Source organism: Lonchura striata, chromosome 1A, assembly GCF_050655825.1.
Source record: "Lonchura striata isolate lonStrDom1 chromosome 1A, ASM5065582v1, whole genome shotgun sequence".
NCBI lineage: Eukaryota > Metazoa > Chordata > Aves > Passeriformes > Estrildidae > Lonchura > Lonchura striata.
This window is the reverse complement of record NC_140741.1, coordinates 65,855,822-65,882,287: the sequence shown is the minus strand read 5'-3', so window position 1 is coordinate 65,882,287 and position 26,466 is coordinate 65,855,822. Positions and strand designations below refer to the sequence as shown.

The following is a 26,466-nucleotide window of genomic DNA, read 5'->3' as shown; positions in this document are numbered from 1 at the left end:
AATGGCAGAAGCAATCTTGGCCCTCAAGATGAAGATCTGTCACTGTCCATAAGTCAGAACAGTGATGTGCCAAAATGTGCACGTGTGCATATATGCAAGCATCTTTATATGAGAGTATGAAAAGTTTAAGGGTTGCTTTTGATATATTCAATTTCACAGAGCTCTCCTGGGGGGTAAGAATTCCCAATCTCTCCATCTGTATGTAATATGTATTTTCTTCCAAACAATTCAATTGCAACATGCCATTTTCTGCAGCTACAAAAAATACAGCACAGTTAGGAGGCTGCTGACCCAGCAGCATATACAACTTGAAGCTTTAAACTCATAATCATCTGAAAGCTTTTCTTAGCTGTAGCAAAGTGATTCTTGGGCTTCTAGTAACCTATAATAAGGATTCAAACTTTATCCCCCAAAATTGTGAAGCGGGCATTTAAAGCAATAAAGCCATCATTTGCTGTAGAATTTTCTATTTAAAAGAAAAACACAGATTCATGTTTATCTTCCAGCTCGCTGAAGACTGGGATTTTGTATGAACTTGTGCTGTTGGGAGAGGTATTGTTTATGAGTTTGTCTAGCTGCCACTATAAACACAGGCCTGCCTTTGTGTGCATCAGGTCTTTATGTAACCACTGTGAGGGATGTGAGGTTCTCCTCCAGAAAGCAGTACAGGCCAGGGCTTTGTCTGGAAGGGTGGGGAATGGATACGGGTGATCTTTATTCCTGGAAACTGATGGGCTTTTGAGATGTCATGATGACACTGTTCTCCCTCCTCCCTCCCTTGCAGGCTCTTCAAAAATTCCCTGCCATTGCATCGTCTGCCCACAGCAACATTCATCACAGTGCAGGCTTAGTGGCTGAATCAGAGTATCAGAGCATCTGATAAATTCAGCCTCATTTGGCTACAAAAAACAGCTCACAGCACAGGAGCTCAGGGGAATAGTAAAGGTGGTGACTGAAGAAATATCTCCCTTCAAAAGGAAAAGCAAAAACCTAGGAAAGACATTTCTCCTGGCCACTCTCAGGAGGGTGCAGCTTGCAGAGCAGTCCTTCAGCTGGTCTTTGCATCCCAGCACAGGAGAAAGCTTCCACAGAATGACTCCTCCACCTTGGCCTCTAGTTATTGATTTTAAAGGACTGACTCACTTGTGTTTATTCTGACACACAAAACAAAAGTAGCCACCAAATATCTTCATCAGGGCTTCCTTCAGGTCTAGCACTGGGATAAGATTAACCATGTTGGAAATTCCTTAGAAAAATAACTTTGACAGAGAGGAGACTCCTGAAGGGAGAGAGGCATCTCCTGCTCGTTCTGCCTGTTTCAGTGAAGCACAGCAATTTTACCATTGTTGCTTTTAAGAACAGGAGTCTCTCTCTATATTCACTAAGGTGTCTTTCCTTTAGCAATTGCTGGCATTAATGCCTCACTCTGCACAGGATTTTATTTTTAGACTTGAGGAACTACATAAGAGTGATGTTTTGGATAATCTTTGTTCCATTGGTGTGATTTCTTTTCACAGAGCACAGGTCCTGTCCTGACATTGCAATGCCTACCACTGCTGAAGCTGATCTCTTAAATCCAAGCAGAATCAACAATTCACAAGAGGTTTTAGAGGCAGTACAGCTCTTTTCATCTTCCCTGATAGTTGCTTCAGAAAAAAAAAAAAAAAAAACCAAAAAACTCTGGAGGTTTTTTTGTGAGTCCAGATGAACAAAAATGACAGCACTACATCAATAGCACCAATCTGTAGCTCCATGGAGCTGAGAAAAAAGTATTTTTACTGCAAAAGTTTGTCATATCATTTGTCTAAAGGCAAGATGAAGCAATTATGCACTTTTACTGTAGCCTGGGGTATTTAGGATGCAGAGGAACAGATTTTAAAAGTGCACACCAATCCTGACTGCTCATGGAAGGATGCTGATGCACAGCTTCTCCCAAAAATAGTTTCCCTGAATCTACTTAGAATTCCCTTAACATCAGCCTCAGATGTAGGGAGACACTGAAAATCCAGGTTAGTACAGTGCCCAAAAACCCTGGTACAAATCTCAGCAGTTCTGGGATCACAGCACAAATCATAATGGCATGGAAGCTGAATCTGAAGGGTAGACAGACAGAGCTGGAAGTGCTTTTGCCTGATACCAGTAATCAGTGCTATTCCTGTCAGTGATTATACCCGGTGCTGCCATTAGCAAAGGCAGCATCTATCAAAAATATTTTTAAATTCCTGATTTAGACTACTGCAGCTGGAAACATTTTAAGCAATCAATGCTTCTCCCTCTACAGATTAAGTCTGAGAATGGAAGTTGTTTTTCAAAAGAATTTCAGGATTTCAGTGTTTGACTTTTTTTCTGGTAGGAATCAGTGTTACAGATAGGAATCAGTGTTACAATGGTTACAGATGAAACCATTCTCAGTGTTTACTTTTAGAAAAACTGAAATATTTTCCTACTGACTTTTCAAGATATGTTATTTGGGTAGTTAAAAGAAAAAGAAAAGTCTTAGGAACTAAACAGAAATCTAAATGTCTTGCTCTGAATCTTTCCAAATAAAATTACATTACTGGAATATTTTCCATTGAAGGAACTCCGGAGAGACCAATCTGATTTTACAATGTGTTTTAGATCCAGTTGAAAGCATATTCAGATGCAAATTCAGTCCATCAAAATTGCTCTCAGCAGTTCTACTCAGGATACAAAAGTTCATCTAATTGGCATCCACCAGGATGCTTATTTGCTCATTCAAGATGAGAGACCAATTTTCAAAGCAAAATTACATCCTCTGAGTAGAATAGGAACCCTGACATGACACTCAGCTTTTCAATAATTATTTTCAATGCAAATAAGGTTTCAAAGGACTGTTCTGAGAAAAAAGACAAACTCACAAAGTGAACAAGTTCCTTCTTGTCTTGTTCTTAAAGTATACTGTATGACAGTTTGAATTACTAATATGAAGTATGAGCATAAAATATATTTTCTTGGAATTCTAAGGACCTTTACACATTACCTCTCTGTCTCTTTATTCAGTGAAGATGTAAACAAAACATTGTTGGTAGCTTCATTCATTTTGAAATGTGAATGGAGGTAAGGGGGTTCTACCCTGTTACTCTGGCCAGCAGCAGAGCTGGGGCTGACTGAGGTAAAACTGAAATCACTGTCCAGGCAGCATAACTTCTTGTGAACGTTTTTAAAATGAGTTTTACGTCATATAAAATGTGACTAAAGCATCTCTTGCACAATGACTTGTGATTATTTTGTCACTTTTGCTCAGTGTCTTTCTGTCTATGACAGACCTAGTGCTGCAAGCAGTATTGCTCAGTATCTTACATTTAAGAGATATTTGCAATAAAAATAAAGCATAAAATGCTTTTCTGGGAGGGGGTGCTCAGCTGTCAAAAGCACTTCTTGAACTGCTACATCACACTTAACCTTGTTGCTATACTTAAAGAACCATTCCTTATATAAATACCCTATAAATACCACAGACATCAGCTCATTCCCATCGTCACAGAGAGACTCAAAGCAATGCATAAATAGAGCAGAAAGCAGACTGGAGAATGAGGTGTTGTATCCATGATAAATCTCCATGCTCCCTTTCTTGGCACATTGGCATTTTTAGAAGACTTCATACTAGTTGAGATAAAGTTTGTATTTTGTTGATGGGATAAAAAAGAGCTACTATTTCTTCTTGCTTAGAAGACAGTCAGACTCTGTGCTGACAGGCATAATAGAAATGCCCACATAGATTAGAGCAAGAGAAAGAGGGAAACACTGCAGAGCTCGAGCTCTGCAGATAATCATAACATAATAGGAATATTAGATCACTGCAAATTTTTTCTCTCTGTTACTATTTGCTGGATTCTTTCTCAGGGCAGAAATTTTTAGGATGTAATCCTGTTTTTCCTCTCCTCCATCTCACACTGTGATCTGAATCACTTGTCAGACAGTCACCCATCATGAGTAGTCACCAGCCATCCTGGGGATCTAGTTTGTGCTGCATAAACCAAACTGCCTAGGAGGAGTATTCTGGGCATGGTGACAAATGAGCAGCTATAAAGTCTGAGTTCATTGCTGATGTCACTTTATAGCCAGACTGGAGAAAGAATGTGAGGCTGACCTTGCATCATGATATTTCAAGTTTATTGATGGTTTTATTTTCATGCAGTTTAGCAAGGGAATTTGCTGTTGCAGTATTTTCCTTAGGGCAGAGGATGCTGTGAGCTCAGCCTGCTGCCTTTTCTCCTCAGCAGCAGCCCCAGGGCTGTTCTGGGGGCACAGACCCACCCCAGGACCTGGCACCCACCTGGCTGCCCACCTTCACTCCTGGATTTTCCTTTGCAGCCCTGTGTGGGCTCCTCCTGCCATGGGCATTGGCAAAGTGCTGCCATTTCCTGAACACTCTGCTGTAAATCCCAGATGATTCCAGTGGATTTGGGAAGTTTATTTTGGATTTGCACTGAATTTGCTGATAGGTTGTTCTTAGCCTTTAGTATAAAAAGGGGGTAAAGGAAATAGTTTTCTGAGGAAAGCTGAAACAGGTGACAAACTGCATAATATTTACATATTTCCCACTGATTTTCATGGGATGGCACACATGTACAAACATAGATTAACATGCATCTGTAGGCATAATCTCTGATGTGCTAGAAGCAAAGTTAAATTGCTTAACTTTATATTTGCAAGACAGAAAGCAGCTGACATTATCATTTCAAATCAACAAAAACAGGCAATAATAAAAATTACATTGTAAATTGAAAAATTATTTTATATAAAATTATATGAAATCTTTCAAAGTATTTTTCTATAGTAAATTTAAAAATATGTGACCTCTTAGCAACCAAATGCTTTCCAAACTTCTGCAGATCTCAAGGTTTAACCTCTGTTTTTTCTATTTCATCTATCAGAGTTTCACTCATTCTGAACTTTCAAAGATTTCTATAAGCATCAAGGACTATCTATTAATTATTTTTTTCTTTCCTCAAGAAAAGCTCTTTTGTGAGTAAAAGGATTTTGTGTATGTTTGTTTTGTCTAAATCTATTTGAAGCTTGAGAAAATAACAATGGAAACAGAAAAAGTGAACCAGCTTTACTTCAGTTTAGGGCACTTAAAAAGAAATAAATTCTCTGTTATGTGCTTATCGTTATCCCTAATACATAGAAGTGTCATAATTCTGTGTCAGACCTCTTTGAAAGTATTATTTCCAAAATAACTTTTGTATAGAGTGTGATACTGGCTACCATTGGAACAGAATGAACTAGAGAATGTACATCATAATCGAATTTTTTCACACTCGTATTTTCCATGACCTTCAAACTTCACAAGCAAACACAAGCACACAAAAAAGTACAGGTCACAGTGAAAACTGCTGCTCTGCCTGTTTTATAAGAAGGGAAAAAAGAGCACTTGAGTCCTCAGAAGCACTCTCAAAACTGGCAAAATTTTAATTGAAAATAAACAGTGGAACATTTAAATTATATAAAAAAATGTAGGTACACAGGTGTTTCAGAGATCAAAAGTCACACAGCCCTGAGGTCGTGTGGGAGGGGCACAAGGAAGAAGGGTGTTAGGTGTATTCTGGACCGTTATGATGAATAGCATTCACCTACTGAAATTCCCCTCTAGCATGGCTAAATAGGTCACACTCTTCAGCAAATTATTTCTGTTCACAGAGTTTGCAGATTTGAAATTGGCTTCTGCCTGTTTTATGGGTGGGAGAACTTTGTCAACTGCAACTGCATAGAAGAATATACCTTACAAGTCAAAATATTTCTGTGTTTTTCTGAAAAACATTATCCTTAAGTATGGAGTTTTTAAATTATTTTTAAAAGATAGCCTCAAACAACCAAAGTCTGGGAGAGGATCCAACCTGCTTTGTGATCTTCCTCATTAGGGACACCTCCAAATATGACAGACTGGAAGAAAGCATGCCATGAGCTATGTTAGTCCTGCTGTTGTCCTTTGTATCTCTTCTTTCTCCTCCTGTCAAGGTTGAAATCAGTATTGGAGTCAAGCTTCTAATTTAGGGAGAGGCTGATCTGACCCAGAGCAGCCATTCTGTTCCCAGTGTGAAGCCTGGTCCAGTCAATGGAACCAGCCTTGCTAAGTTCAGCCCTTCTCAGAGCAGATATCCCACAGGAATCACTGACTCTGCTGTCCTTCCTACAGGCCAAAAATCAGTGAATGAGACTTCAGCTGCTAATTTCAGGTTTTGAAAAGTTCCATGCCTGAGGCTCCTTTGCTGTGCTGGTGAAACCTCAAAGTTGATGCTGATCCCTCGTGCCATTCCCCTGCTCAGTGATACAAGACAAAATGTTTCTGGGCAAGGAATTGATCTAATGGTGAGTCAGGAAAGCACCAGGAGCAAGGTCTAATGCAAATTGAAACCTGCCATATCTGTCTGATGGGTTATGACTATCATGTTTCTCATTAACATGTGAGTGTGTATATATACATATATATATATGAATTAAAATTTTCATTAGTATAAATGTGTGTGCATCAAACATTAATTACTATATCTAATAAAACAAAATATATATATATTTTTATGTGCTGGGATCTGCTTGTTGCATGTTTTTATAAGATAAACAATAGTTTTATGGATTTTTGTTTTCTGTTGTGGAACACTTCCTAGAATCCAGTGCTCATGAGTGAATTGCAAAGTACATATAATGGAATGTCTTCCTATTCACATTATCCATTATTTCAAAGAAAAGAAAAGAAAAGAAAGAAAAGAAAAAGAAGAAAAGAAAAGAAAAGAAAAGAAAAGAAAAGAAAAGAAAAGAAAAGAAAAGAAAAGAAAAGAAAAGAAAAGAAAAGAAAAGAAAAGAAAAGAAAAGAAAAGAAAAGAAAAGAGAAAAGAAAAGAAAAGAAAAGAAAAGAAAAGAAAAGAAAAGAAAAGAAAAGAAAAGAGAAAAGAAAAGAAAAGAGAAGAAAAGAAAAGAAAAGAAAAGAAAAGAAAAGAAAAGAAAAGAAAAGAAAAGAAAAGAAAAGAAAAGAAAAGAAAAGAAAAAAGAGCTAATATAAATATTTAACTAAGTTCTAAACAGATTTCTGTTAAAAAAAAAGTGTAATAGATTTCTCTCTTTTATGACCACTTTCATTTGGATAGTCATATTTTCAGTCTTCACAGGGTGATTAGTAGACTTCAATAGAAAACAATACTACTATTGCATATTTAATTCATAAGATATGGCCTTAATTTGAATTTAAATTGGTTTTCTAAAGGTGAATTCACTTTGCAGTCTGATATATTTGGATCTCAGCATACAAGGGCTTGCATACTTCATTTCTCATTACAGGACTGAGATTTTTACTTAGGGTTTTTTTTTCCCCTTTGTAGATGAAAAGAAAAAAAATGAAACAAAGCACACTTCACTAGAATGACTACAATGATGTGAATGATGCCACAGGAGACAGAGATCAGAGATCATAGTTCTAGCAACATTTCATTTAAGTCTTACATCTTTATTATATTCTACTACTGAAAAAGTCTTTCATTACTGTGACTTCCTACCAGATGAGTTTTACCCAGTGTATTTAACATTTTCTCCTAATAATTGAAGAGCTACTGCCATTAAATAGTTCCTGACATGTTTTTGGCTCTTTGAATATCAATAGCAGGATCTGTGTGACAGTTTTTATCAAAGGTTCATTAATGTGTAGTTTTCAGTCACAGCCAAAATTTCAAGCTGTGGCAGGGGCACTATTAGGAGCAAGGTGTACCAGCATGTAAAAGGCCATCTGAAGAGCTCAATTGCTCATTCAGGGCAGGAATGTGTCTGCTTTAACATTCTTTACCAGTTTCGGCTAGGGGAAAAGATTACATCAGATACTGATTATTTCACTTTGCTGTAGTCCAGATGCAAAGTGGTTCAGTTGAGGTAAGAATCAGATTCTCACTCTACAATTCCTATTGGTAAGAGCAGAGTTTAAACTGGTTCTTACTTTCCATCTCCCTGTAAAAGCATGGAGACCTTTTATTCTTATCAGTAACCTGAAATCAAAACACCAAGATATACTACAGAGGAAGGTCACAGTCTAAATGTTTTTATTGAGTAAGCAAAATCCTTTAGAGCAAAGCAAAATCATCAGATGTCCTGTAACATTCCTTGTGTTGGAAAGATAACTCACTTCAGCACAATTTCTCACTGGAAAAGGAATGACTTTTCAGACACAGTGGGGTTTTTCACTCTGGCAGGAGATACCAGTGTAGCAAGAGTTGCAAGGCAGTCATAATGAAGATCCCTAAAAATCAGAAGGTAATGAAGATGGATAGTAAAAGTGTGATATACATCACAATACTTTCATTGTTGGTGCTAGTGGGAAATATTGCTCAGTCCACATATGCCTCCTCATTCCATTACATTTCTCAGCAATACCATGTACTCCTTGGACAGTGATGTTGACCTGCAGCTCCCTCTCAAAGATCCTTTACAATGATACATCCCAAATTTCTAAAAATTAAAAAATTTATGTCTTTGGGTGAGTTACACTTTATGTCTTCTTAGGTCTCTGGAGATAGAGAGCCTGAAAGAGAGAGAGAGAGATAAAGAGATGCATCTTAGATTGAAGATAAGCAAGCTAATGAGTTCTCAGTTTCCATGTGCCCATATCCCCCTGCTAATACAAGGAAAATGTACAGATCCCTTATCTTTCATCTGACAACATTCTAGCAGTAATTTTTCAAGAGGGTCCTAGTTTAGTGCAAACCTAAATGAGCCATGCTTATTGGGAGGCAGCCCCAATGCCAACATATCAGTGAACCAGACATGGAACTCAGACTATCATTGAGACTGTGGTTTCCAAAGCAGAACAGGGTAAAAAGGACAGTATTATCACCCAGCACAAAACCAGGAAGTGAGTGGAATATACTTCTTCTAACTTTTGCCACATGGAAGTTAAGGGCTGCTCATAGAAACCAACAGTGATTTCAGCCACTTTTAATTCACTGCCAAGAAGGAAGCACAGTATAGGCTGGGAATGAATCTCAGCAAATCAGTTATCTTCATGTGGCTTTTTATGCCATCATGTGAGGGGGACATTGGTGTAGGATTGCAATGAGGAGTTTGGAGGTCAGGATAGGTGCAGTTAGTGCATCTAGTGGACTCTGACACTTTCACATCCACCCAGGTTAGCTAGTCAAACACTCTTGAAGCAGCTGCAGGAATCTTGCCTACCTATTCTGAAATGCTTTTATTTTGAATTGGAAGGGATTGGGTCACAGTGTACAGATTATTCATACACTTTCTAGTTCTGTCTGTGAAGGAAGCAACAATTTTACTGAAGGGGTTTAGTGTTATTGCATGCAGGGAACAGGCAAGGAAATGGTTAAAGTTGACTGAGAAAACAAGGAGTCTGCAGCTGATGAATTATTGCATACAGAGAAAATGAACATACAGTGAATAGCTCTTCCCTTGGAGCAGTTCACAGAGGTAACTGTGTTGCTTTTATTGCCTGCATTATCAAAACAATGTATCTTCAAAGCTGTACAGAAATAGATGAAACACAGGTCTTAACAATTTTAAAATCCCCTTTGATTTTTACTCCATTTCCTAGTTCTGTGGGAGAGCTTGACAGTAGCACAGAGACAAAACAGACTTTTGATGAACCTTTGTGTACAGGCCTGCCCATCAGCAGGACTGATCCACAAATCCATTCCCCCAGCAGCCTCCACCCTTGATGGTCACATTTCAGACCAGCATCCCTTTCAAATGGGAAGGGTTGGTGCTTGATTGCATTTCCCAGTAATGTAATGGCAACAATGGTAAAAACAGGTTTTCTAATCAAGCTCCTCTAGCATCACCCTGGACTGCTGCTAGTACTTCCTCTTGGCATTTGAGGAGGAATATGCACACCTGTAGGTCAACACAGACATGTGCATTTTTAATTCACTGAGGACAGAATATTTCACTTCACAGTGTTCCCATAATCAGCTACCTTTCTTCTTTAACCAATCCATTACATACAATTCTTTCTGCACCATGCTAAATGACGTTACATATCTGCAGTCATATCTTTCACAAAACTCAATTTGTTTTGGAATATCAGAAAGCTGGAGAGAAATAATATGTTTTCCTCTTAAACATATCTTCAGTTCTGCTACACACAGTTTGGGAGGAATTTCTGTTTCAATCACACGGAGTAGAAAGTATCTATTTAATTCAAATTTCTAATAAGTAGCATACACACTACAAATAAAGCTCCTTCTCCTTTCATTGCGTTATATTTAATATAGCAAATAGTGTTAAAGTTTTTAGAAAATAAAAAAATATGTCATGAAAACATCTCTTTATAAGACTGGGTTGTAGTAAGGGTCTTAATTGTTTATATTACAAAACTGTTAATATATCTTAACTGACAAAATACACTATAAAACGACTGGAAGCCTTTTGCCCCTAGGAGATTACAAGTGAGCCACATGAAGATGACTTTTTCACTTCTGTGCATAATAGGTTAAGCTAGGTTTTGCCACTCCCTCTTATCTCCTCTAAAGGCAGGGTCACTGCTGGGCACAAGGAGGGGCAGAGAGGAAGTGTGGTTACAAAGCTGTGCACTTAGCTAACCACAGCTCTGAATTTCCAGTGGAGACTCTGGCCAGCAGATGCACTTAGGAGCAGTGTCAAGGCTGCCCAGACCAGCTCACAAGGCAGTGTTGGGCAAAGGACCAGGAAACCAGAACTTTCTGCTTATGGCTTTTGCTGATGAAGTAGAAATTTGGCCCATTATAATAAAATATGAACTATGTACATTTTATTATCATTATTGATCAGAAAAGTTACTGATGAAGCATGTTTGATTCTATTGAAGGAGTCTTGAATAGCACCCTCCATCTCATTGATCTATACTGTTTTCCTGTGGGTTTCTTCTATAAAATATTCTCTTGATTGCTGAAATGGTTTTCCTTCCTGAATTATACCAGTAACACACTCACATGCTTATCTAAGGTGTGTGCCCTTTCCCACAATTCAGATAGACCAAAGGAAAATAAGGTAAGGCTGATTAGAGTCTCTGCATTGCACCCTAATATTGAGTACTGAACTTGCACATTCCACAGCTTCCCACATACATAGAAATGATGGCAAATGGTAGATAAGTGAAAACTCATTCCTTCTAGTTGTGCTCCAAAACTGAAGCTTCCAGGTGAGCTAAGCTGGCATTTTGGGTTCTGTTTGAACTTTGGGCAATGTGTCCTGTGACCTGGTCCTTAAATCAGACAACAACTAACAGCAATGTTGTAGTCCTCTTAGCTTCACAAAATGCTATTCTAGTGATAAAGTCGTAAAATCATTGAATGGTTTAGGTTGGAAGAGACCCTAAAGGTCATCTCATTCCACCTCTCTGACACAGGCAGAAGCATCTTTCCCTGGCCCTGGTTGCTCAGACTCCTTCTACCTGGTGCTGAACACTTCCAGGGATCAGGCATCCACAATTTCTCTGGGCAACCCACTCCGGTGCTCTGCCAATCTCACAGTAAAGAATTTATTTCTAATATCCAATTAAACCTTCCCTCTTCCAGTTTAAAGCCAGTCCTCCCTGTCCTGTCATGCTCCAGCTTCCCTGTAGCCCCCTTTAGCTACTGGAAGCTTCTCTAAAATCTCCCTGGAGCCTTCTCTTCTCCAGGCTGAACCACAACTGTCTCAGCCTTTCTTCTTGAACAGGTGCTCCAACCTTCTGGTCATCTTCATGACTTCCTCTGGACTTGCTCCAGAGGTTCATGTCCATCCTAAAGTTCATTAATATAAGGTCTCAAGGTCTTGGACTGAGCAGAATAATTCCTTTAACATGCAGCACACATCTTTATACTGTTTTAAAAGCTTATTCATTGTGACAATAGCATCTTTAGAGACTATTTTTGGGCTTGCCAAAGATGCTAATGGTAGTGTTTGTTTTAGACAGCTGGCTTTCTTCCAATTAATTATGGCTCTGTATGAATAATTTTGTTTGGAAATCTCTGGTTGAACATGAACATGACAGAAGGTATTCAGAAAGAACATAGTAATTATAAATTGCCAAATGCTATTAGAAGGAATTGTCAACATCCTTGCTACAGACAGATACAACCTTTTAAATGCACCTCAGTGCAGCAAGTCTGGTAATAGTCCACTTAGTGTGTGATTTTAGCCTTGGTGAGAAGGTATTGGGATTTTAAATTACTGTAATCTAAAATGCCATAATTGCTACCAGAGTCTGATTCAGGCAGCCCTGAATGGGTTGGGACAGATGATACAAGCAGTAGCTGCCCCAGGAATGGTTCATTTGGGTTTTGGTACTGCATTCTAGCACATCTACATGTGGTTTTGTGGATTCTTTCAAATTCCTTGAACAGCATCATCCATATTAATGGTTAGTTGGACAGGAAAAATGAAAGATGCTTGATGCTTGAATGTTACTGATATGTAAAAACAGAGAGGAAATAGATCTTTCTTATCAGGAGTGCCGTATACTTGAACTGCAAAGGAATTCAAATTGTGATAAATCTCAACTTCAGGCTTGTGATATTCTTTATTTATTTCCCTTTTACATCACTTCATATGGCCAACAATGAGGATTTCCTACCCATTTTGAAATTCAGGGTCTGAAAATAGTAGAATCTCAAAAATAATTATGATTACTAAATTAGGTTTTTGTTTTTTTTTTTTCCTGATAAAAAATAGATAAAAATTATAACAAAGGCTTTTTGTCTATGTTTTTTGGTAGGTATGGACTGTGAACACTTTCTGTGCATCAGCCTCCTCTTTAGGGCACTGCTCAAAAAAGGGCAAGTGTAGGTTCAAGCCCTAGACAAGCAGCACTACAGAAATGACAGCAGGTGTTGACACAATTATTTTTAAAGCCAGCTGTCCCCACTGCACATCTGCTTCCAAAGTTTGCAGTCTGGATATCACACCAAACACTTCACATTTGTTCACTGCACCCTCTCTGAAATGTATATATATAACCAGATCTCCCTCAGGACATCTGCTGAGGAACAAAATGCACCCTGTGAGAACACATGGAAATTAAATGCTTATAGCAGGACTGAAGTCACTGCTTCCTTCCCTCTGATGTGGCCATGCCTGTCAGGAAGTAAATTTAAGACTTAATGTTTTAAATTTGGTTCCTCTGCCCCACTAACTGAGTCCTTCCCACCACTCAACTTTACTTTCTAGGCTGCCAAGTCTATACACTGAGGAAAAGCTTGCAAAGGAACACTGACATAAAATATCCAGTGGGATATTCACTTCTGAGAGTGAGCCCCAGAGGGTTGCCCAGAGGAGGGAGAGGACACCAGTTTGCTTGGAATCACTCATCATAAAGCTTTCCAGCTGGGTTCTCCACAGGCTATGCTCAGTCATTAGGGAAATGCAAGTGGGAATTTACCTGAAATTACAACATCCTTTTAAAACTTATGTGTACCACCACAAAAATATTCTCTACAGATCTTCTAATCCAATATTTTAGTCCTTTATGAGTGACTTGAATTCCCTGAGCAGAGCACTAGGATTAGCACTCCTAGAGTCTAAAGGAACACACAGCCAGCAGCTCTTCTATTAAAAGCCTAATTGAAGGAGTTGATCACAACTCACTTTTAGTGGTTTTATTTTCAGCCACCAGTGCCCTGCCAAGTCCCTCACCTCACATTGCTCTTCTGGCCTGGGGAAGCTCATCCTGGCATTCCTTGAGGCTTGCACTTGAATGTGACAAGGTTTTATTCCTCACTGGCGCAAGGGAAGCTTAAGAGCCTGAGCCAAACAACTTTTTAAAGTGGGGGACTACCTCTGAGATTCAGAGACTTGAGTTCCTTTCATCATGACTCGTTACCTATGGCTGGTTTATACACAGGAATGAAAATACCTGTCTTGCTTCAGCTCATGTTTTCCTGTGATTAAGAGAAGCAGACACAGTTCTGGTTAGATTTCACTTTTGGTGGTGTGGTTCATCTGTTCTGAGAAGCCTTTTGGCTCAGACAGCTCCTCCTGCCTGCCTCCACCACTGAGAATATCTTGGGGCTGTGTCTGAGCTCCCTCACAGCTCCTGTTGCCTCCCATGTTAATGACCCCAGCCTGAAGCAAGAGTCAGAGCAGAACTCAGCATCTCTGAGAGGGAGCTGGGGAGCTGCAGGATTCTCCTCTTTTACATTTACATGCTGAGGGAATCAGGAATAACAAAATACAACAACCACTTCTTTTCTCAGTTCTGAGTATTAATTTGTCCTTTGGTAGCAGGCCAGAATTCCTACATGTGAAACAGAGCAATATCCCTGCTGTCACTAATTTACTGTCACAATTCCTATTAAATCAAACCCTGTATTTCTAGACTTGACATGTGAGTGCCTATCACAGACTGAGTTTTCCATGCTATCTGTTCTCTATTATCTACATCACAGCACACACCATACCAATGCTCAGATATGGCATTCAATTTACTGTCTGTAGGCAATTAGAGCAAGTACAAGGCAGAGGACAAATTTAAACTAGCTCATGTTAACATAACTAGCATTTGAAGATTCATCAATCCGATTTACCACCCAGGAAGTTTCATAGTGTGAGAATTCCCTGAAGAATCTGTCTGGATGAATTAATTTCAGGTTATTGATCAATCAGCCAGTCATATATTTCTCTATCAAGTTAGGTTTTGGCTGCAGCATTCAGAACACTAAAGTTTGTAAGGGTTTTTGTAAAATGTCATCTTTTCCAGGCTTCTATTTCACCTTCTTGCTTTTGAAACCCTTATTTGAAACCCAAGAGGCATTCTCCACTGAATAAGAACTTCATGTGATTCACAACAGCCCACTAGTGAAACTGGAATGTGGGGCTGATTGAAAAATGCTGGGAATAAAAAAAAAAGACTTTTAAAATTAGAATATTATTAAAACATACTTATTTCAGTGTGCCAAGAACATTCCCTTTGGCTGTGGCAACCAGGTCAGAGCCTGATGGGAATCAAAACCACTAACATTGAGGACTTGTCCCTGCAAACAAACTATGGGAGTGATTCTTCTCTGACCTTCCATGCAAAATACTCCACTTAATGTTAATTAGATAGTGCAGCAGTTCTGTGCAGTCTCTAGGGCACTTTTTACATTGGACAAAAAAAAAAAAAAACCTAGAAGTACCTTTTGGCAAGTTGACTAAATCCCAGAAAAATCCCTGCCTACAAGTAGGTGGCATGCTGTCTCTTATCTGCCTCCCCAAATGAATTCAAAAAGCCATGGATGGGTTGTGTCCAGCCAGGAGATGATTCACATGCAGCTGGGACCAGCTTGTGAGCTGTGAAACAAAAGCCTCAAGAAATTTTTTTTCTCCTGTTACTTACACTCAGAAACAGGATTTTGTGGCTGAGTAACCAGCAAATATGAGAGAAAACCCAGTGAGGAACAGTGTAATTTGGTATTTCAGAGAACAGCATCAGGTATAGGGCAGAACAGGTAACAAGAGGCATCCTAATTCTGGAAATCACGTTTCTGATAAATTCTCATTTACCATTCAGTTTCGTTTCATGCTGTGTTTTAAATTTTCTACAATTTTGGCTTCTCCGCATGTGTGGTTTTTTTGATGAGCATAGAAGGTCAGAGATGTCAGACTGATGCTGACAGAGATACAAATGCTCTGTTTATGCATTGCTGGCTGCCTTTTCCCCCTCCCTATCCATCCTTACTAAGATAAAAATCCCAGTGCACTTTTCCTAGTGAGGCATGCATTTCTGGTCCAGAAATAGCATGGAGAGTGATCACTTCCTCCCACTGCCTGATCACAATGCTTCTTGGCAGTGTGAGTGACAAACAGGTACCTGTGTCTGTTCCACCAGGGGAGTCTTCATTACGTGGCAAAAAATGTCAGAAACACTGGAATTCATCTCATTAAATGTAGGCATTCCAGGCAGAGAGCCACTCATTGAGGCTGTTTAGCTCATGGAGAGAAAGAATGACTTTTGAAGAAGTCTTATAAAGATAAAATAGGCCAGGTGGCTGCTATAAAGGTGCCTATTTTCCTGGTTTGGGTTTTGCAGGAACTCCAAGGGTGACCAGCTGTGATGGAAGCAGCTGTACTGAAGACAAGAAGGGTAAGAGGATACTAATCACATTGTTTTTCTTAATAATTTGAGATGAGATGACTCCTTATTTTCTCCTGTCCCATCAAATACCTATGACTTATTTTAGCTCAGTTTGAACAGTGGCTTAGGAATGGATCTGTATTTAAAGTCAAGACACCTTTTGTGTGGGAGCATATTGAGAAAAGGATGTGGTAAAAAATATGTGAAAGGCCTCACCTCTGTTCATTCCTCTGTACTGAATATTTCATTCCTCCAAAGGAGAAGGAGAAGCCACTGTAGACAGCAGCTGGAATAATGGCAAATATCAGCAGAGAACTGTGCTGTGGGTCCCAAGTCAGCATCCTGGGAAAGACTTTGGCAGTCCAGTAAAACCCAGGAGGACCACATACAGTTCTGCTCTGTCTGACCACTGGCACATGGCCCTTACAGACCTCTAGCAGCTGCAGGAGGACAGCAGGAGGTCTGCCTGGCCTTCAGTGATACCAGCAAGTTGGGGCTCCAGCTTTGATGCTCTGAAGCTGCTGCTCCTGTTGCGTCACACAGTCAAAGCACATCAGAGAGAAGCTGAGCTTTGAGATTTGGTTCTTAACCCGTCATGATGTATAAGAAATTAGTATCAGACCAAAAAAAAAAAAAAAAAAAAAAAAAGGGGGGGAGGGAGAGGGCAAGGAAGCATAAAACAGAGAATCATGAAAGATTAGTGCAGGTCTGGATCTAGGAGGCACTCTGCATCTTCTTTCAATGTCCACTGTATTTCAGTGGAAAATGAATGTTGTTCATTGTGGTTTCAGTGTTTCAATGTTCAATTGTCTTTCAGGAGCCATCAAGACATCAAATTACATTTGAAATCTTGGTCCAGCAAATTACTAATGCAGATTCTCTCCCTTCTGACAGTTAGTCTTATTTATGTTGAAATGTTTGGAAGTTCATTTTACTGCCATTTCGTTATTTTGCTGCTGTAGTTAGTCTAGCTTTTTACATCAAGGTATTTCAGCACTCTCTCAAAGCGTACTCATTAATTCCAGTTTCATCTCAAAAATTTATTTAAGAATTGAAATAAGTCTGTGCAGCACTGCCAATATCTCAAAGTCTGAAAACAGCATTTCCATAGCAAAAGTCCCCAGTTGCCCCAGTAACAAAACTATGAGGTACAAACAGTAATAACAAAATTTTGGCTATCTTACTAAGCACTCTGCAATATGACATAATTTGAAAATGAGACTGAAAAAGCATGTAAAGAAACAGATATTTTGTGTGTACAAGCATCTATATTTTTACAGGTACAGTGCAACAGGCTCAGCATTACTCACAGGCATTACTAAATCATGGAGTTATAGAAACATGGAAGATTCTCAGTTGGTAGAGACCCACAAGCATGAAAGTCTGAATCTCAAGGAAGCTGCAAAAGTATAGAGTTGATGTCAGTGACTTACGTGTTCACCCTTTACTAGTGCCTATAAATGCATAACTGGAGGTTTCATCACATACACATGTACCACATCTGCTTTTCATAATCACATCACATCTACATTTCAGGTAAGCTCATAAAATGTCTTATTTTGAAAGTGGCCAAGTATGTATGTGAAGTTCGTGTTATCCATATGTTTTTTACAAATCAAGATTAGACTTAATCTTTAACCAGTATTCTGGAAAATACTAATACCTTAATCTTTAAGAATCTGACTCCATTAAATTTTAAAGTGGCAACAGATGCCACTGAAATACAAATGAGCTCTAAGTCTTAATTAAACTGGTTCCTCACATCACATCTTAACTCCCTTTGCATCCAAGACTATCCCAATACCTAAAAAAGGACTCTGGAAGGGAGCTGAAGAGTCTTAGTAATTTTAATGTTTCCTGTTCTATGTCTGTGAATAGAATAATCCTCTAATCCTTTTCTGTCCAGCCTCATTCAGTGATGCCAGCCAAAGCAGCCACCATTTAGGAGAGTGCTGGGGGCAGAGCTGATCCCTGTGCTGGGGCTGAATCAGAGTGCTGGGAAGCAAATCACATTTCCTTGAATTGTGGCACAGCCATTTCCATCTCAGTGTGCAATACAGGAGAGGTCAATGTGATTACCATAACCTACTCCACACATCTGCATCATGGGTGTTTTTGGTCATCTCCCCCAGAGCACCACTGCTGTATCATTTGGGTACTGAATTGGTCACTACCTGTCATTTACTTAAAAACTCACAAATTCAAGGCTGTGAGATCTTGCTGATGGGAAATGTCTTTTTTGTAAAAGACAGGAGCCCACTCTCATACTGACTCATGGCCACCTTCACATTTGTGTTTGCATTCTTGTGGCAACCATCAGAAAACAGGATGAAAAACAGAAACCGTAGAGAAGGACAAAAAGATCTCCGTAAAATTATCTGTGTTACAATTATCAGCCTCAACATTTCATGTTTTATTTCTAACCTACAGTACCAGCTCAGGGCCTGGAGACATCAATATTTTATCCCTTTAATTTAATCACTTCCTGTGCACTGCATAAAATTATATCTCTTTGTAGGCGAGATATTAGCAACAGCAGAATCATTAATTAATACTTTCAAATAAGATTTAATTCAAACTTTTGTGCCCTTAGAATACATAAATAGTATTTTCTCATATCACTATCAACAATCTTGTTTCTTAATATAATTTACTACATAATTAACAATGTCATGTCTTCTTAAAGGCACCCATCTATGAAAATAACCTACTTTAGGTCAAAAATTTGGAAAAAAAAAGAAAAAAGCTATTCTAGGAAAAAGTAAAAATTACATAAAGGGCAATAAACTTTTAATATCTGGAAATGCTCTTGAAATGTAGTAAATTCATTATATCACTGACAAGTTCATAATTGGTCATCCCTGGAAGAAGAAATGTTTGGAACTGTGAGACCCACAGAATGAAACTATGATGAAGTATCTGTAGGGATATGAAACATTTTGCTTCCCTTTGTGTTATTTTTTCCATCTCAAAGCAATAATGACACTCCCAGTGTCATACTTTTACACAGATGATCTCATCACTTTCTTCCTTCCTTCAACAGAAATAATATTTAGAAGAAATGCAATAAATGTAATGAAGCTGAGCTTCAATAAAAGACTAAATTGTGCAGAATTGAATGCAAAAGAATCTTGAAGACAAATCATCAATGCAGCAATAAACATATATCCATTTCTTCATTGTTCCATTGTGGAAGAGGGGATGCTGGCTCATGGGGAGCTTGTGTTTGAGCTTGTAAAGCTGGCTTTTATAATGGATGGGTGTTGGGAGACCACAAACAAAGGGTCAGACAGGGAAACCAGAAAATTCACTGCCGTGAAAGCAAGTCTTAGGTGGAAATTACTTCCATAAGTGAGCATAGAATGAGTGGCTGCAAAAGAAAATATGTAGTTAGCATTCTATGAATCACACACTGGTTTTATGAAAATAGCAAAAAGACTGAATTAGATTTGAATGCATGTGGTGTGTTCTTCTCCTCAAATCTGTGAATTAGCCTGCACTAGATTAGGGTGCAGTCGAGAATGCCAGAGTATATATCCAGTATTTTGTGCCAGAATGCAGGTGGGGTTTGAGAATACAGCAGACCTAAAGAAACCCAAAGCTGACGAATGGGACACTCAACACCTCCCTTCTCACTTTACCTGGACCCAGTCATTTCTAAAGAAGGATGTCTTGGTGTGGGAAGACACAGGGAGCAAAGAAAGGCCACCAAACTGAAGGACATTCCAGAGAATGGCTGAGAGGAATATAACTTTTGTGTGTCCTCCTCAGGGACACACACTGTCCTCCAGTGTGTATGACAGGCATCTGCCTCAGATGGAGGGACAAAGGTTGAGTGACTTCTACCATCACCTTTCTCAGAAGAGTTTCCTGTTCACCAACAGCCATAGAAGGCAAATCCCAGCATTATTTCACAGCCCCATGGATGAATTTGGGGGCAGGAGGGGGAAACATGCTCCTGACTCAGCAGCTCAGCCCAGAGAGGAGGCAATCTCTGCTGCTCGTGGGTAGGTGGTGGCAGTCAGCAAGGCAGGTGCTGCCAGGACTTGGCAAAGTGGGTTTGTGTGCATGGAACAGGAGCACTGCCAAAGGCACACAGCTTCTGATGGCAAATGCTTTGTGAATGCTGGCTGAGGCTGTTTGCATAAATGCCATGCTTCTAATAGTGATCAGAGATCCCAAAATTTCCACAAAGTCTCCTTTGGTGAGATCCATCCCTAAGGTTTTGGCAGCACATTGAACATACACACTTATCTCTCAGTGACAGAACCTGATGTTTCCCAAAAATTCATTTTAGTCACAAAAACCTTACTTCCAGATTATTCCCATAGCTCTCTGATGGCCATGGAGGTGAGCAAGGTGTATTTTGTTACAGAAATGTGTCACCAGCTCAACTGTTGAGCGAAACTCCTTCAAAGTAAAACCAAATTATGCATAGACTGAGTAAAAATACAAAAGCCTTGAGTCAGTGGTTCTCACTATTATTGATTTCAGGCAAGCAGTGCATACCCATGAGATTTAAACCACAAAAAATATGTCTAAGCTTCCGACACCAAGCACCAGAAACAGCAACAGCAATAAACTAGAATAATTAATGTGGCGTAATAATAGAGATGTATTAATACTTAAGGAAGTAAAAAAGTTAAGTAAAAAATAACATGAGTAAATTCTGGAACTTTCTAGTGCCCTACAAGGCCTTATCAAAAATACAACACAGTTTAATTCTGATTCCACAACTAATGTCAACCATGTGTATAAATTAGAATCACTGGAGAAAGTCACACACACTTTCAGTTTCAGATTTGTCCCTTAAACTGGACAAACTGTTACACTGTCTTTTTTAGCCCTGGTTCCTGTGACTCACATTGGAGGGTGTGTAACTTCATTTTTCTATGTAACCTCATTTTTCTTTTTTGCTTTAATGAAATGCCCTGGCTTTTGTTAATGTGGAGAAAGGTTTAGACAGCCAGAATACAAATAAAGATGTGTGGTCAGGGGGAAGGAATGGGCAGGAAGAGATGGAGGGAAATAAGAGAAAAGAGAGAAAGGAAGGAAGGAAGGAAGGAAGGAAGGAAGGAAGGAAGGAAGGAAGGAAGGAAGGAAGGAAGGAAGGAAGGAAGGAAGGAAGGAAGGAAGGAAGGAAGGAAGGAAGGAAGGAAGGAAGGAAGGAAGGAAGGAAGGTAGCCCTCCAGCTGCTGCAGAGCCTGAACTAATATTTTGAAAGAGGGGAATAAGCTGTGCGTCACCTGAGCTGTTTTGAAGTATGCCATTTCTTTTGCAGTTCACCTGCATTTCAGTGCTCCTATCTCTTTATTTGTACCAATCCCTTTTCAAGCAGAAACACTGTTGAGCACCTTGTCCATGTAACCACACCCTCTCTGACCAAAGGGGTTCAGTGCATTTCTCCAAGGAATTTAGTGGATCATCTGCATTCCAGGGGGAGCAGACCTCTGCCTCTGCCAGCACCCACTTCTATATTTAGAACTCACGGCCTTCAGGAAACCATAACATCTGTGCCATTCTGGCACATTAAATCCTTTAAAAAAGTTTTTTTTTTTTTCCCTTTATGAGCAATGAAAGAAAAGGTTAAGAAAAGGAATGTTTGCAACTAACATATCTGTTGTCTCCTCATGTTTTTGTCAAAGGCTGCCCACTTGCTGCTCCAGTAGAGGATAATACTTTCTGGTGTTTTCTACGTACCAATCAGTCACTGCAGGGACACAAGCCTTTTTACAGAGAGACTTTATTCAATAGTTTTAAACATATGAAGCAAAAGCAACTGCTTTAAAACTAAATATCCTTTGCTTCAGGCACTTGCGTCTTTAGAGGTAAATGAGGTCAAGAAGATGATGTGGTGTGTGCAAATTTAACATGGCAGAACCTGGCAGAACAACTCATAGGCCTGGATCACCAAGTACTGCGGTATCCTTTGCCTGGATGCAAACTTTTTATGAAAAAAGAAAAAAAAATGATTTATCTACTAAAAAATAGAGTCTATTTAAAAATAGGTCAACATGCCATGTTCAATTCATAATGCATATTACCTTAAATATTCCTCAGGGCTTGACCCCTAAATGTGAAAGGAATTTTAAAAACTGTTCCAGGACAGAAAGGAGACAATATCTTCTGCATTTTCCTAGAATAAAATCCTTCAATTCAGCCTTATTCCTGTACTACATCAGTGCATAATCCTAAAAAATTCAGGAACACATTGAAAGACAACTTCTAAGAGAAAGAGCTCTTGTAAAGAAAGGGGCTGTCCAGTCATTGTTTAAAAAAAAAAATTGGAGTACATTTTTACTGTGATGAACACATAAAAATATATCTTTTTTTAGTGTTGGGAAAACAGTGGAGCTGTACTTTCTCTGAATAAGTAGATATTTAGACAGACCTGAGACTCGCAAATAAAAAGCTGTCGATAGAATGAATGATTTTATGAAAGATGAAGATATGATAGAGCATAACTTCTGCATTTCATACTGTTCCAGTCCCTTTCCCATGAGTACTCAGATGACTGTGATTTTTGTACATACTGATGTTTGAGGAGGAAGTTTTGCTCATAAAAATATGAATAATGACGTTTTTAAAATCTGTTCATCCAGAGAGCATGTGCTGCCCAGATTACTCATGAACAGTAAGGGATACAACCAAAGATGCCAAGTTAGACACAGAAAAGTTAGGAAGTGACAGAAATAGGTAAATAACCCTGTTCAATGTCTTTATGTAAGTTCAATATTAGGTAATTTTAATTATATAATCCTATGCTTTTTTTTCCCCCACAGATATTCCAGATGACCACATTATAAGAAGTCAAAAATGCCTGTTTTCTTTACCATAAATTTGATTCTGCTTAGAGGCATTTTGTTTTGCAGTTCAGGTCCCTGGTTTTTCTGAAATATACAGCAAGGAGGTTACAGAGCCATCCAAGCACAAAGTCTTCTCCTGACCACAGCGTGGTGGGTCCAGGATGAAGCTCAGCTCTTCATGAGCCCTGAGGAGCTGGAATGCAGCACCACATCTCGACTGGCTTTGGTAGAGTGGCCAAGATTCCCCCTTTGAGCTTTGTCACAGGAAAGAGTGATTTAAGTATTTATTCATGTGTTTAAACTGTGGAACAGAAGTAGTTCTTCAAGGCAGAACATATTATTTCAGTTCAGCATGAAACAAAATAAATGATCTCCAAACTAATATATTTACTAAGACTTTTTGATACCAATTAGGGTAATTTTTCACTTGCACACAGTTAGGCTATAAATCCTAGGACATGCAGGTGTTTTAAAAGTGCTATCAGCCCAAGGGAGGTCTAGCAAAAGTCTACTGGTGACAAGAGAGATATACCTTAATCTTCTCCATATTTTTATAGCTGCTGCTGAAATATGTAAGCCACTGTTCGGATCCAATTTCTGCCACAGTTTCTGAAAATGTACAACAAATGAATATTTTGCCAAAGGTAATTCTTCTAAGAAAAACTCTATCAGTTTAATGGAGGAAGAAATTGAGTAGAATGCTTATTTTTTATGCGTCAAGAGGTCAAATATCTGCTTTCATTTGAGTGAATGGCTTTGGAGAGGTGTGGGCAGTTAGTTTTCAGTACAATCTATTTTGTTGAGATATGAGATCTACAATAGAAAAGAGAGAAAATTTAAGCACTGCAAATTGTATTACTAGAACAGGAGGAACATATAAATCATTTTCTTCAAAGAAATTGATTCATATTTCCATTGTCCACATGAGATGATCTCTGGGCTGAAACAAGGCTTATCTCTTTCCCTTTCCTTTGACAAAGCCTGATTTCAGTTTTACAGTAGAGAAATAGTGAGAGGGAAGTTAAATGATTTGCCCAAGGTCACATAAAAAACTGATAGTGGAGTCAAAAATTGAACCTGCATTATGTGGTTCCCTGAAAGGTTTAGGTACTAATGTGCCCATTTCTCCTATATATTACTTTTTATTTCACTTTTGTGTTTGACATTTCAGGCAGTATATTTCTACATCCTTTCTTTGTTAATCTTCAGAAGCTTTACAGAGTCACAATAGACGGACACACACCATATCAAATATCTGCCACGTACAGAGCAATAGCTGCCCTCATGCAGGGCCCAGAGTTAGGCAAGAATAAATTAACACCATGTCCAATAATTCACTCGTTTCTGCTACTTGATGTAATATATATGTCAGCCAGAGGAGTGATGGCTAAATTCAAATACAAAGAAAGACACAAGGGCTTGGGGCTGGGGTTTTTTTCAAAATCTTTGGTATTTATTAGGGTGGTTTTTCAGCAGATAATCAGCTAACTGGATTTGTTCGTAACAGCCAGTCTCAAACAGCTCCTAAACTCCTGAGAATAAAGGAACTGGAAAACCTCTTATCTGTGGGACACAAGAAAAAAGAGTGTCATTTTTAATCTTCTCTTTCTAACCTGGCACAGCAGGCAGTGTGACAGGCTCATTGGCCTCTGTGTACAAATGAACACGACAGCTGAACTCACTTGTAATTTCACAGGGCAATGAAGGATGGGCTTGGCAGCTCTGCTGGATTGAGACCGTTTGGTTCAATGTGCTTGAAGCCCTTTTGAAGGTGGACTGCCCCAAAGGTCTTGCCAGTGGATGCACTGAGCTGAGAAGGAGGAGGTTCATGGACTTCGTGGCAGATGGAATCCAGCATGGGATGGGCTTCAGCCTGGGGCCCTCCTGGAGGAGCTGCTGCACCCAGTGCAGGGCACCCAGCACCCAGCACCCAGCACCCAGCCTCAGTGACACAGAGCAGGCGTTAAGATCATAGAAGCTCAGCCAAGTCAAGACTCCTGTCAGTCCTAGTAGGATTCCTAAACTCCAAAGCTTTCCTCAGCCAAAGAGGACCTGGGCACCATAAAAGTGGTAGGCCTTGCCTAGAACACAAAACAAAACCTTGTGTTGGGAGGAAAGGGTTAAAAGCACAAGGATGTCAAAGAGGTAAATTCACTCAAGTGACCTTGCAGCTGAGAATGCTAAAAATACTGGAGTGGGGAAATCCCAGTTATTATGCCTAGTGCTGTTCATCCTCACCCTGTGCAGAGATAACACACTGTCACAGGCACACTTGGGCCTCCTAATGGAGACAGAGAGAGAGAATTCAAAAGCTCAGAGACCAGAAAAGCACAGCTTTGTGATAAACTGCACATTGATGAAGCCCTTTGGTGCAGTGGGGCAGGCAGGGGCTGACACCCACACCTTGCTGGGATGAGCTGAGCCTCCAGCAGCCTCTGCCCCCATGTGCCTGTGGGCTCTGGGATGAGCTGAGCCTGATGGAGCATGTGTCCCCATGACACCTGGCGTTGTTAATAAGGTAATGAAGTAAATCTACTCCGTGCATTTCAGCTGTGGTTTGGTGGTCACCCTGGTTACCTGCATGTGTGGATTTACACACCTTGGAAACAACATCAAAAAGTCACATGTTATTGAACAGATCCTGGAGGTATCTTCTGTGTTTTGATTTGATCCTTAAAACTAAAAATCCATTATACTAGCCAGAAGAACCATTATATTAGATATTTGTAGGTGTATTAATTTCACCATGTTTAATAAAATAAAGTCTGCTGCACAGAACAAGCAATTTTTATTGTTGTTTCAACTTGTTTTATTCCACTTTGGTGTAGCAAGTTTCCCTTAAACAGAGATTGGTTTCAGTACTTCATCTCCACAGGGCAGTGTAACTCCAACTTATTATTTATGTATAATTGCAGTTTGCCTGAATTAGACTGTAATTACAGCCCAGAACCCACAGTTCTGCATCCATTTCAACTTTCAGCAATTTTTTTATTGTTAAGATTTGGTTTCTATTTTTTCACGTTCTTTTGCTCTGAGTAGAAAACCAGATGAATCTCTCTGAAGCTATGTATGTAATTTAGGCTGTAATGGAAAAGTGTGTCAGCTTTATCAATTTTTTCTCATATCTTATAGCAAAACATAGCAAGCTGATTTCTTTGCTGAATTCCTTCCCCCTCTTTCTAAATCATAAATTATCTTGCCGTTTTTTAATGCAGACAGACAACAACCTTGTACTTTATATGGAGTGCTTCATCCTTGTAATCTCAGAGCACTTTATAAATAGATAGAAGACATCAAAGAAGGAAAAGAGTGCTCAAGGGCAGAAGCATCACACCATGGCTCTTATTAAGGTAGTAAACCATCCTTTACTTAAAGGGGCCATCCCCTGTATCTTTTATTTGTTAATAGAGTTACTGCCTCCTCCAATTTACCTCATGTGTCATGGGACTAAAAGGAGAGCTGAATCAATCAGTAAATTTCACAGGAGAAAAAAATTAGATTTTATTAATTTCCTTATTACTGTAGAATTTCTCCTTGAGAGTCTTTCAACAAAAAGAAATAGCCTGAAACACCACCTTTCCCACAAAAAAAAAAAAAAAAAAAAAAAAAAAAAAAAGAAAAAAAAAAGAA

The 26,466-nt window shown here is 39.2% G+C and overlaps 1 protein-coding gene across 2 annotated transcripts in view; it reads left to right on the top strand.

The window, feature by feature from the left end:
• LOC110469774 (guanine nucleotide-binding protein G(t) subunit alpha-3) overlaps window positions 1–26,466 on the top strand; it is a 77,484-nt gene extending 51,018 nt beyond the window's left edge. For both annotated transcript variants that reach the window (XM_085568373.1, XM_021528865.3), the window contains exon 8: window positions 1–26,466. This exon is cut by the window's left edge and continues 9,039 nt beyond it. The gene's annotated coding sequence lies outside the window, so the exon portion shown is untranslated.